The sequence below is a fragment of the Peromyscus eremicus genome, chromosome 13 (assembly GCF_949786415.1).
Source record: "Peromyscus eremicus chromosome 13, PerEre_H2_v1, whole genome shotgun sequence".
Lineage (NCBI taxonomy): Eukaryota > Metazoa > Chordata > Mammalia > Rodentia > Cricetidae > Peromyscus > Peromyscus eremicus.
Window position 1 is genome coordinate 62932794 of NC_081429.1, and position 13269 is coordinate 62946062.

General features: G+C 35.5%; 1 non-coding gene across 1 annotated transcript; it reads left to right on the forward strand.

The window, feature by feature from the left end:
- The first annotated feature begins 12157 nt into the window (after positions 1–12157).
- LOC131923723 (U1 spliceosomal RNA) lies at positions 12158–12323 on the forward strand. Its single transcript, XR_009382660.1, has one exon. It is a non-coding gene; the product is annotated as a U1 spliceosomal RNA (small nuclear RNA).
- The last annotated feature ends 946 nt before the right edge of the window (positions 12324–13269 follow it).

The window sequence follows — 13269 nt, forward strand, 5'->3', positions numbered from 1 at the left end:
TAACTTTGTTAGATGGTATGTATCAAGAAAATTATTCATTTCTTTTAGATTTCTACTTTGGTGAGCTACAAGTTTTTAAAGTATATCCTTATGAGCCTCTGGATTTCCTTAGTATCTGTTGTTATATCTCCATTTTGTGTCTAATTTTATTAACTTAGATTTTCTGCCTCCACTTTTTAGTTAATTTGGGCTAGCATTTGTCAATTTTATTTCTCACAGAATCAACTTTCTGTTTCCTTGATTCTTTTTACTGATTTTGTTTGTTTGTATTTTATTGATTTCATTCCTGAGTTTAATTATTTCTTGTCATCTACTCATTTGGGACATTATTTCTTCCTTTTGTTCAGGCACTTTGAGGTGTGTCATTATGGTATTAATATGAGATCTCTCCAATTACAATATGTAGACATTTAGATTTATGTACTTGCCTCTTAGAACAACCTTCAATATATCCCACAAGTTAGGGTATTTTTTGTTTTTATTTTCATTCAGTTCTAGAAAGTCTTTAATTTCTTTCTTAATTTCTGTCTTGACCCAGCTTTTATTCAGTAGTTAGTTGTTCAATTTCCACAAGCTTATAATGTTTCTGTTGTTGATATCCAACTTTAATTTTGATGGTCATATAGATGCAGAGTGTTCTTTCAATTTTCTTGCATCTGTTGAGACTAGCTCTGTGTGCAAGTATGTGGTCAATTTTACAAGAAGTTCCATTAACTGCTAAGAAGAAGGTATATTCTTTTGTGTTTGGGTGAGATATTCTGTAAATATGTTAGGTCCATTTGATTTATAATGTCTTTTAGCTTCAGCATTTCTGTTTAGTTTTTGTCTGGTTTGTCTATTGGTGAGAGAGGTATTGAAATGACTGTGTGGTCATTATGTGATTTCAGCTGTAGAATTGTTTCTTTTATGAACTTCGATGTCTCGAATTTGGTGCACATGTTTAGAATTGTAATGTCCTCTTGATGGAGTTTTCCTTTGATGAGTTTGTAGTGTCATTCCCTATCTCTTCTGATCAGTTTTGGTTGGAAGCCTATTTTTTTCAGATATTAAAATGGCTACACCAGATTGGTTCTTGGGTCCATTTGCTTGGAATACATTGTTTTTGTTTTTATTTAGTTTTTTTTTCATTTTACATACCAACCACAATTCTCCCTCCCTACCCTTCTCCTGCTCTCATCTCCTCTCTAATCTGTCCCCCCATCCACTCCTCAAAGGGGGTAACCTAAATGTCCCTCAACTGAAGAATGGATAAAGAAAATGTGGTTCATTTATACAATGGAGTATCACTCAATGGTTAAAAAACAAACAAACAAACAAAAAAACCCCGACATCATGAAATTTGTAGGCAAACGGATGGAACTAGTAAAAATCATCCTGAGTGAGCTAACCCAGACCCAGAAAGACAAACAGAATAGTTTTTTCCCATCCTTTTACCCTCAGGTGATATCTATACTTGATTTTTAAGATATGTTTCTTGGATACAGCAGAAGGATGGATCCTATTTTTTTAATTTAATTTTTTTTATTTAAGAACTTTTTTATTCATTTTACATACTAACCACAGATTCCCCCTCCCATCCTTCTTCCTGCAAATCCCTAGCCTTCCCTCCTGACCCCCATCCCCTCCCCATGGGAAGCCTTACCCTTTTGGATCCTGTTTTTTAATCTACCCTTAGTCCATATCTTTTTTTGGTGGTGGGGCTTGGGGGGATTGGGACATTTGATGCTGAGAGTTACTGATGAGCAGTATTTTGATTTGGTATCTAGTTTTTGGTTCCTGTTATTCTGTTGTAGTGTTCTCAACCCCCCTTTTTGTTTTGCTGGTTTGAGATTAATTATTCATTGTGCTTTCTTGGGTGTGGCTAACCTCTTCAGGTTAAAATTTTCCTTCTCGTGCCTTCTGTAGGGCTGGATTTGACATATTCGTAATAGCTCTTTTGGAGTCCTTGTCTTTTGCTTCAGGTATATCGCATTTCTCAGGGCCTATTATAGTAGGTTTTCTGGCTCTGGTAAAATAATTTTTTGTCTTGGGTGCTAATGATTGTGTTTTTGTTCTGGTGTCTAGGTACTTGGTTTGGGAATGATTGTGAGTCTAGATGATATCTGATCTTGTATTTGTTGGTTGGATTTTTTGATTTCTTGTTTTCTGTTTCCCTGTCTAGATCTTAAGAGCATGTGATGGCTGTGAGTTTTCTGGTAGGGCACATTTCTCAGTACATGCCAAGAGTTGCCCCTGGAGTTCCTGGGTAAAAGTGTTTCTAAGTATTAGGGGCAGACAGAAGGAATAAGGATGGGCTTATAAGCAGGGGATGAGAGGGTCCATAGGAAGAAGGAAAGCTGGGTATGACAGGAGGATCTGTGGAGTCCCCAGGGAATGGAGGAAGAGAAGAAAGACAAGCCCCTGTAGGTGGTCTGCTACAGGGCTAGGGATGAGACTGGGTAATGGGAATTAAAGGATGGGAAGGAGAGTGAAGACTACCTACCTGTTTCAGAGAGAACTACATTGTCATCAAACTGTAACATTTACTTTCAAATCTGTAGTATTCTATGGGAATGCTTTATATTATTTATTATACACATAATAGAGCACTAAATTTTCAGCTTGTAAAATACAGTACTGGAAATAAAGAGATCTATGGTGAATATGGTTCATCTGAGGATGATGTGGAAGAAGGCAATCAGAGATTATTTTTAATACTCCCAAACTGCATTTAATGGAGAGTCTGATGGGGTGACTTTGAGTGTCTAGCTGTGCATTGGCACAGTTTATACATTCCATTCATCTGAAAAATATCCAGTTGCTTTGCAATCTGATTCTTGGCTCCTGTCACCATCTTTTATTCCAGCTGTGTTATTGATTTCATTTCCTTGGTATTTCTACTTTTCTGTTTAGTTTATCTGTATTTAGAGCTGTGCTTTTAATGGCTATTGTCTGGTGTTAATTTTAATGCTAAAAAAACCACTGATTTGGCCAGTTGATAAAACACTCATATTTTAAAAAAATCCTGATGGACTGCACAATGAAAAATTTCTCCAGTTTAGGTCACTGATGAAAACAGATGAACTGGAATATCAGAATTTCCCAACACTTGTTGTAGGGAAATAAATAAATTTGTTAAATTTACTTGTTGAACAAGTAAATTCAGAGAACAGACTGAATATTGTTACTAGAGGAAGTTAAATACCTAAATTTATGTGATGGAATTCCAAGTTAGAACAACAGTTTGCAAGATGAAAGAAACAAAGAATTGGAAACTTTACCAAATGTTTGGCCTTGATTGTACTTCTTGAGAACTACAAATGGAAATACCACATTTACAGACATTTAATAATTAAAGGCTGAGAGGGGTCCTGAAAAAAGTTTATTCAGCACATATTTTATATGTATTATCTCAAATGGGAGAATCAAATACATACACAGTTGAGTCAGAAAGCATGGATCCCATAGTGCAGATAAAAGGACAATTCTAGAAGATAAGAATTGATAATTATGCTTTAACTGTTCAGGGAACAGTGATTAGTGAGTTCTGCAGATACTTTTGGATTAGAAACTTCATTCAATAAGGACCTTGAGAAAGTTAATACTATTAATTAACTCTGTAACACATTATAGTACTTATTGTGTATTAGGCTTACACTAACCAGAAAACACTGACTATATATATATGTAGTTTGAATCTTAAAGAGTTCTTATTAATAAAATCAAACCCGAGGCCAGTTACTGGGGTCAATGCTGGTAGATCAGGGAGACAGAACAAGCCACAGCTAACCTCACCTGGCCAACTTCTCAGCTGGTCTTGTTTCCTCAGACTGGAAGCCTCTGTGTCCTCATCCGAATCACTCTCAGCTGAACTGTGCTGCTAGAAGCCTGAAGCTTAACCAGCTAAAAGCTTAACCAGCCAAATGCTCCTAGTTTCTGGTCCTCACACCTTATATACCTTTCTGCCTTCTACCACCACTCCCTGTGATTAAAGGCTCCCTTTCTGGGATTAAAGGTGTGTGTAACCATGCCTGGCTGTTTCCAATGAACTCACAGAGATCCAGAGGGATTTCTATCTCTGGAATGCTAGAATTAAAGGTGTGAGTGCCACCATTTTCTAGTCTCTGTATCTAGTGGTTATCTGTTCTCTGACCCCAGATAAGTTTATTAAGGTACACAATATTTTGGGGAACACAATACCACTATATATATATATATATATATATATATATATATATATATATATATATATATATATATATATATATATATATTCAATGCTCACAACTAATAATATGCTTGCTCATATTGCAATCCTTGGTACAAAGAATAAAATGATTACGACACAGCAAGCACACATAGCTAGTAACAACTAGCCATGTGCTCCAGCTACAACATTAGTAGCTTATTTTAAGTTGGTTCTTAGCTAAACTAGTTGACTCACAGTCCTGATAAAGAAAGATGTATATATTACAAGTAATGTTTAACTATTAAAGTCTTCTTCCTCTTTCATGTTCTGAAAGTAAAATGAAGAAATAATCTTGGGATAACATTTTGGGTTTTTGCTCAAGCACCCAAGCTAAGCTAATGGGATTGCTTTCTGAGTTTAAACTAAGAAATGCATTAAAAAAGAATAGTCCAGTGATGGAGTACTAGTTGAAGCTCAACTATTGTGTTACAGAGAATAATCTGAACAAGCCATAATGGCCCTGGGCAAAGAATAAAGATAGGGTAAAAATTGTTGTTGTCAAAGGAAAAGTTTAGAGAGCAAAGAAGACCAGGGTGAGACAGATACTCATAAAAGAGAACTAGGGAGGAGGACTCATTGTATTCTAGATAATATGTATTCTCACGGCACAGGAGAGAAGTTGAAACAATGTCTGCTTCTATTTGGCTATCATCCCATCAGTGGTTAAATCATCCTTTTCAAATGGAAGGATGAGCTGATAGACTATAAAGCATAAGACAGAAAACAGAGGATGTCTATCAGAATTCAAGAGAATAAGAATTCAGAATTTATTACAGAATTATGACAGCATGGCTATGAACAAGGTTAAGGTGATATCATTAAATATGGATCAGAAAATTATCTCTCCCCCAACATGGCTGCTTACCTTGTCAATCTATTCATTCATTTGCTTGTTTTTTCCCAGTATTACTTTATCAACATAAGTTTACTATTATTCTGTCAACTACTATTGTCAACATAAGTTTACTATTATTACTATTATACTATTTACTATTTAGGAACACCTAAGTGGATACTTGAGTCCTTACCCTCAATTATTATACTATGTATAGATTATTAACAGTATAATATTCATAGAAATAGCAATATACCTTAATGAAGAAAATTTGACTAACCTTTTAAAGCTGGTGAAAAAGCACGTCTAGAATTTTGAGATGTTTGACTATGAGTATGGTGTTTATGAAATGACAAAGGAAATAGAACATTCCATCTGGAGATGCCTTTTAGCAGTCCATGTGAAACTTTGTTAGAGAATTTAAATGACCTGGAACACTGATAATGTATTGTTTAAAATGTTTTAAAAATCTATAAATAAGCAGTATTTATCATAGACAATATGATGTTTCAAGAAATTTATATACTGTGAAATAGTTCAATTTAGCTAATTAACATATAACCTCATATACTTAATCATCCTAATGGAAGTATTGACTATATAACCTCTTATAACATTTGAAAATACATTTCATTGCATCCTTAACTTTTCTCCTACTGCCTTATGAGACACCCAATGGAAGTGCTCACAAGCATGTGGAGACTTAATAAAATTTATTATTTAATAAAGAAAGTAAACACCACAGTAAGGACCTAAAATAGCTAGACAGGGTCACATGGAGGTACCTCTCTAGACTTACTAAAGTCAAGTTACATTCATAGTTACTTCATAACTATTTTGGCATCAGATCTATGATTTTGTTTTCTTCTGGGGGAAAAAAACTAATTGACAGAGGACATGGAAATGAACATGACTTCACCAAAAAGCCAGGTAATTTGGTCCAACACCAAGAGATTTTCTTTCCTTAACTTCTCAGTTTAGTAACTCCTAGGTAAGACCAAAGAGAAGTATGGTATGACAATTTCTAGCTCATAGATACACGAAAAGCTGTCCTTAAGTAGTGAGGAAACAAAGAAACTGAAATTCTGGTTGTTTATTTTCATAGCAGCACTAGAGATTGAATACAGAGCACTGAATATGTTAGGTGCTATGAACTTGATGTGTAGGACTTAGAATCATCAGGGAAGTGAATCTTGGAACATTTATGAGGAGATATCTACATTCTATATTAGGTTAATTGAAGGGGCAGGACTTGTGTGGGCACTACCATTTCATGGTTGGGGGGAGGGGCTTTGTAAAATGAGAAGGTAAGATGAGCATAGGTGTCCATCATGCTCTTCCTGAGTGTGCATTCAATGTCACTAGCTGCCCCAAGTGCCTGCCCGCATGCTTCCCCAGCTAGGATGCTCCACACCCTTGAACTGTGAGCCAAATTAACCCCTTCTCTCCTTAAGGTGTCATTGTCAGGTGTTTTATCACAGCAACAAGACAAGTAACTAATACACTAGACAAGCTTTCTATCACTGATCCACAGGCCCACCTAAGAGCCTGGTTCTTGTCGCAGCCCAAAGTAATGTTCACTCTCACTTTTACCTTAATCACCTCCCAAGCTGCCTGACCTTTGCAACATCAGAGTGATTTATAATTAAAGGAATGATTTTTCTTTCTTAATTTCCTTTTTTTCTTTTTTTTAGATTCCATTATTTAATCATTGTTCTTTAAAATTTTTTTCTTTTATTTCTTGAGATTATAATAGCATCATTTAGCCCTTTTCCTCCCTTCCTTCAAACTCTTCCCTCTATCAACTTCATGGCCTCTTTTATTTTTTTCCATTCATTGTTGTTACATACATACCTGTATATGTATAAAGCACATTTATTTCTAAATATATAAATACAACCTGCTTAGACTATATATATAATATTACTTGCATGTGTGTTTTCAGGGTTGATCATTTGATACTGGGTATACAGTTGGTGTGCTCTTCCCTAGGAAGGAATATTTCTTGCACTTTTAGTGGCATACTTTAGTTGCCTATGGTTCTTTGTGTTAGGGTGACATCTCCCCACTCCAAACCACACCCCCCATCCTGTTCATCTTAGAAAAAAACATTCAAAAATTGGGTCTTGAAAAGAGAATTCTCAAAAGAAAATTGCCATGAAGTTCTTAAGAAATGTTCATCTTCCCTAACAATTAAGGAAATATAATTCAAAGCAACTTTAACATTTTGTCTTACCTCCGTCAGAATAACTTACATCAACCAAACAACAGACAATAAATGTTGAAGGACATATAGGGGAAAGGGAGCTCTCATTAGCTGTTGGTGGCATTGCAAACTGGTGCAGCTACTCTGGAAATCAGTGTGGAGAATTCTCAAAAAGCTAAAAGTAGGGCTTTTTTTAATTTTTATTTTTTATTTTTTAAAGACAAAGTCTTACAATGTACTGAGAAAGCCCTTGACTCATGATCCTCCTTATTTAGTCTCCCAGTTATCAAAGCTGAAGGCACATTCTATCACTCTCACCCAAATAACTTCTAAATGGCTTAGAAAATATTAATATCTCTTTGAAATATTCTTGGATATTAATATAAAAATACTAAAAATTCTCAGAGTAAATAAATGTATTATTTTTCAAAACCTACTTGACAGTGAACCTTATTTATATGTAGCCTATTAACATAACATGCAAAACACACAGCTGAAAAGAGGCCCCCCATTGTGTCTATGGCTAAAGCAGTCTGTAAATCGGTAGCAGGAGAGTGATTGCTTCATTCTACAGTTGGAAACTATGAAAGCTCGTGTTATTCATTATATTTGAATGTAAGTTACTACTTTAAACCTAGGAGGTACCGTTGTTAAATTCCTTTGATAATTCTCATCTTTCCAACTACTAGGAAATAGAACCCGTTCTACCCAAATGTATTCAAAATCCATGCACTAAATTTGATCTTGCAATGTTGTTTTCTTGTTTCAAGTTCTTAAAGTTTCACTTTGCTCTCAGAGTAAAATCCAGATTATTTTTCCTCTGATATAACTTATTCCTACTCTCTTAAAGCCTGACAAAGTGGACACTCCAGAGAAGGAATCCGGGATTTGGATTAAGGCTTTGATGGTCAGCCATTACTGAGAATGACTCAGTCCTTCCCTTTCACTCTCTAAGCAATGGATTCTGGGGTAGTTGTCATTCCCTGCTGACAGAGACAGCATTTTGATCATGGAAAACACCATGGCTCCCCTTGGTCACTGGTCTCTGCCTCTTCTTTCAATTTTGCATTTTCAGCTCTCCCAGAGCACTTCTGGGCTTTCCTGCTGCTTGGTGTCTGTTATTACAGTGGCCATTGTTGCCTGGCATGTATTATGCACACATGCAAAATCAGTTTGAAAATTTTAATTGTCATTGATTTTCAGAATTGTGAGATGAATTTGGACTTTGTAAAGTTAAAATCTTGACCCAGTGCACCTTTCTAAATTCAGAGCTAAGAATCAGACACTTCTAAGTTATCACCTTTTACCTGCATGCCACCATTATTCCATGCCAAGTGACAAGCTCTTGTGATGATGGTCTTAGCTCTGAAGTATTATTATCTGCAAAGTTCCATATCCACACAATCCCCCACTAATATATGCGTTCTTCAGTATCTCTCTTTGTGTATACTTATTTGCATATACTCTCTTATTTGCATATAAAAGGATTAAAGGCAGCTTTATTTTGAAGTAGAGGTCATAGCTACTGTTTTGACAAAACATGTAGAATCTTCTATTTGGAGATAGTTTGTAGTAAAGAGAATCCATTTTGTAAATAGTATAGAGAATGGTATTGGTAAGAGTTGGTAAAAATATATTGGATTGTGGTTGCCATGTAAGTCATGGTGTTAATTTAGGTTTCCCCAAAACTATATTGCCTAGTCCAGAATTACATGTAAGTGGGTAATTTGAGAAACAAAATCAAACAGGTTTTCACAGGTCACAGGTTTCATTAAGAAAGCAGCCTGGAAGCTGGACATCAGGACAAAGGTCTGTAACCCCAGACATTTGGAGGCAGAAACAGGAGAATCATGAATTTAAAGCTGACCAGAATTACATACTAAGAATTACATACTAAGAATTACATACTAAGATGGTCTCACAGCTAGTCAATCAACCGCCCAATCAGAAAGCAAGAGAGGAAATTCTAGAACTGAATAATGAGCAGCAGCTTCTATTAGAGCTACGTCCCTCCATGAGTGTAGCTAACAACGAACACTTTACTTGTCTCTGACTGTAAGAGGTGGAAAACTGAGTTGCTTTTATGATTTTTAGATTCTTCAAATTAGAAACAAACTATTTTAATTTCAGAATCATTATTGTCTAAATAAACATTTTGAAAAAAATGAAAATGCCAAAAGTGCAAATGAATATGTGTTTCCATAGATAAAAGAGCACATGTGTTTTCTACCCATGTCTTCAACTGGGATATTAAACACATTGTACATGTTTATTTTTCTTTCAGAAGTACTAACATGACTAAATTATTTGACTTTTGTGCCTTCTAAAATATATATAAGTAATTTCCTTTTAAAGTTTGCCTTTTAAATTTTTAATGGTCTAAAACTTTCAGTTTTGCTTTAAGGCTTCATCCATATTTATTATCCAAACCTCACTTTCCTGTCTCTTCAGAATGCTCTGGCATTCACCATGTTGTTTAGAGATATGTATTCATGACATCCATTTGACTAACAATCTTTATTTCTTATTCCTACAGTTTACTGAACAGGAAAGGACAGTGCTAAGGCATTTCAGATTGGAATGTGACACATTAATGATGTCTTCAAGGTTGGTAATACCTCTTTAGGCATAAAACTTTGTGGCAACTTTTAATGATTATTTTTAATTTTATCAACTGTGAAGATGAGATTTTTATTGATTGAGACAGATATAAAGTCTATTTATGCCAAGCATCTTAGAAATATGTCCTGAACATTTATTATAAAATAAGAGCTGGGCAGTGGTGGCGCACACCTTTAATCCCAGCACTTGGGAGGCAGAGGCAGGCAGATCTCTGTGAGTTCGAGGCCAGCCTGAGCTACAGGGTGAGTTCCAGGAAAGATGCAAAGCTACACAGAGAAGCCCTGCCTTCAAAAACCAATAAATAAATAAATAAATAAATAAATAAATAAATAAATAAATAAATAAATAAGCATGGCTATTACTTGAAAAGCAAATGATAAATAGTTGTGCTATGTGTTTTCTTTACTATTAGATTTAAGTTTGTTAAAAAAATGAGATTCATTTTTGATTGTTATCAATAATATTTCTGATTGTAAGATAGTCTTGAAAACTGTAATCTAAATTTGAATAGAGTTCAAGAGATCATTAATAGCTATCTTCTATAGAAAGCTTATGGGATCAACATATTATCTACCATTTTCTGGTAAGCCCATTAGTAATTTTTCTGTCTATCTATCAAAGTAGTATTGTTATTCTAATGATAGTAACAGCAGAGACTGTTCAATATTATGTATTTAAGATATAAGAGCTAGCTAGCAAAAGGCTTGAGCCATGGCCATGCAGTTATAATTAATATAAGGCTCTGTGTGTTTACCTGGGGGATGCAAGTGAAAGAGATTTGTCCTGACCACTGGCAGGCCAGGACTCAGGAAATCTTTTGACTACATATGTAGTGATATTTTATTTGTGCTTTAACAAAGTTTGCCTGGAGATCAGAGGAAATAGCAAGCCACTATAGTAAACAAAGAAGTCAGACAGTGGTAGCACACACCCTTAATCCTATCACTTAGCTCTCTGTGTGTTCAAGGCCACACTAGGGAACAGAGCCAAGCATGGTGACACATGCCTTTAATCCTAGTACCAATGATAGAGACCTGGAGGTTTGTACAGACAGACAGAAAGTGACAGAGCTGTGTAGGAAGAGGAAGTGAGGTAGCTGGGCTGAGATAGCCAATGAGAGGGCAGAACAGCAAGGCAATAAAGGCATGGGTAGACAGGAAGTAACTCACATTTGGAAGCTGCAGAGTTGGTGAGGTAAGATTGGCTGATGTGTTTCCCTATTTCTCTGATCTCTCTAAGGCTTTAACCCAAATTTCTGGCTCTGTGTTTTTTATTTAATAAGACCATTTAAAAATTCATCTACAAACAGTGACCAGGATGTTCTTGGTTTGATGGTTATTCTATGATGCTAATACATAAGATATAAGCACAACAAAAATAGATACCAAACCCAAGGTACCTGTGAATGAGTAATAAAGTAAGAAATGCAAAAGAATCAGTGAGACTGAAGCCATAGAACTGAAGGTTCTGGATTTAAAAGCCAATAGAAGCATTTATGACTTTGGTCCCTTGCAGAGATTGAATTTTAAAAGTCTATCAAGGCATGAGGATTGTGGTGATCAGTGCTAACTTATTGTTTACAGCTTAGGTACAGGCAGCTTGGAGCATTTTACTTATAAAAATAAATTGCAAAAACATTCTAGTCATTCCTGCCTGGAGAGCTTCACCTGGAGATACAGGTTTGGGTTGGAGAGTAAAAGGGAATCTTTAACTTTTATTCCATAAATCATGCAATGGCCACTAACACACTAAATATGCAGTATTGTCAACATCATCCTTGGGACCAAAAGCCTCACAACATAATGTTCAGGAATAGCTGTGAACTGAAACTCTCAGAAATAAAGACAATTGGACCACTACTATTTACATACACACACACACACACACACACACACACACACACACACACACACACAGAGAGAGAGACAGAGAGACAGAGAGACAGAGACAGAGACAGAGACAGAGAGACAGAGAGAGAGAGACAGAGACAGACAGAGACAGACACAGAGAGACAGAGACAGAGAGAGAAAGAGAGAGAGATACAGAGATTAGTAATGGAAAGAAAAACTACAAATCATAAACCTCTAACTGAAAACAATTTGAACAGTGTACTGAAATTTTTAACATGATTTGTCAAGATTGAAGGGTTAGACAATGAGCTATTAAAGCATGCCTAGTTCCTTATAGTATTTAAGAGGGGAATAAAACTGATGCTTAGATTCAAGCAATAAAAATATTTGTAGTTAAGAATGTATAAAAAATATATATACTCAACTCGCAGGGAAGCTACCATGATCATGAATCATAATCATGATCAGGCTGAGGCTTATCCATTACATTCCTGATGTACTGTCCTTGGTGATTTCCCCAAATGAGGGAAAGTTGACTGTATAATTTATGGTAGTAGGGGACTGTGTTCACACTCTCCCTTGCAAGAGAGAGAGAGAGAGAGAGAGAGAGAGAGAGAGAGAGAGGGAGGGAGGGAGGGAGGGAGGGAGAGAGAGAGAGAGAGAGAGAGAGAGAGAGAGAGAGAGAGAGAGAGAGAGAAGAGAGAGAGAAGGAAAATAAAATTTTAAAAGCAACCACAAAAACTGTCTTCTAGACATCACAGAGGAAACAGAGGTACATAGAAAACTATGAGTTCAAGTGTAGACAAGAGGAACAGAAAAAAATCAAAAAGTGTCACAAAGGAGTATGAAGAAAAGTGAGAGTCATCTGTTTTAGTAATCACGTGAGTGTAAATGTATTTTACTTGCCTACTAAGAAATAAGTATATTAAAAAAAATCACTGTGTGCTGCATATACAGAACACATGCAAAATAAGAGCACATAAAGTTGTAGGGGTAAGGGAATAGAGAATATTCAAATCATTTATTAAACAAAATAAATGTGTGCTGGTTAAATACATAGTTTGGGTGCAATGTATACAAATATGACAGTATGATATGTAATTTTAATAATAAAGACAATGACCTATGATAATAGTAGCTAGTGTTGTTGTGAACATGTCATAGGCCAGCATCCATAAATGCTTTAGAGAGTTTAGATGATTTAATTGTAAAGACAACCATAAGGACTTTGAAAGCTATGCTATAAATCCCTGTGGTGTTCCACTTTATATGAATACACATCCATGGTTTTAGACTTTCAGTTTTAAAATACACAGAGTCTGTTAAAAATCAAACTGACAGCTTCATAGAAAGTAGTCTGTGAATACAATCAGGAAATCTATACTAAAAGTAATTTGAGGAGTTGATAAACCCAGGAAAAGGAACTCATTTCTCTCTTAGTCAAAATAAAAAGTTAACACTTCACTCTCATCAGCTTGGAAAAAGTATAAAGTACAAAAAGAAAATAGTTGGCAAAAATGCAAAAAAA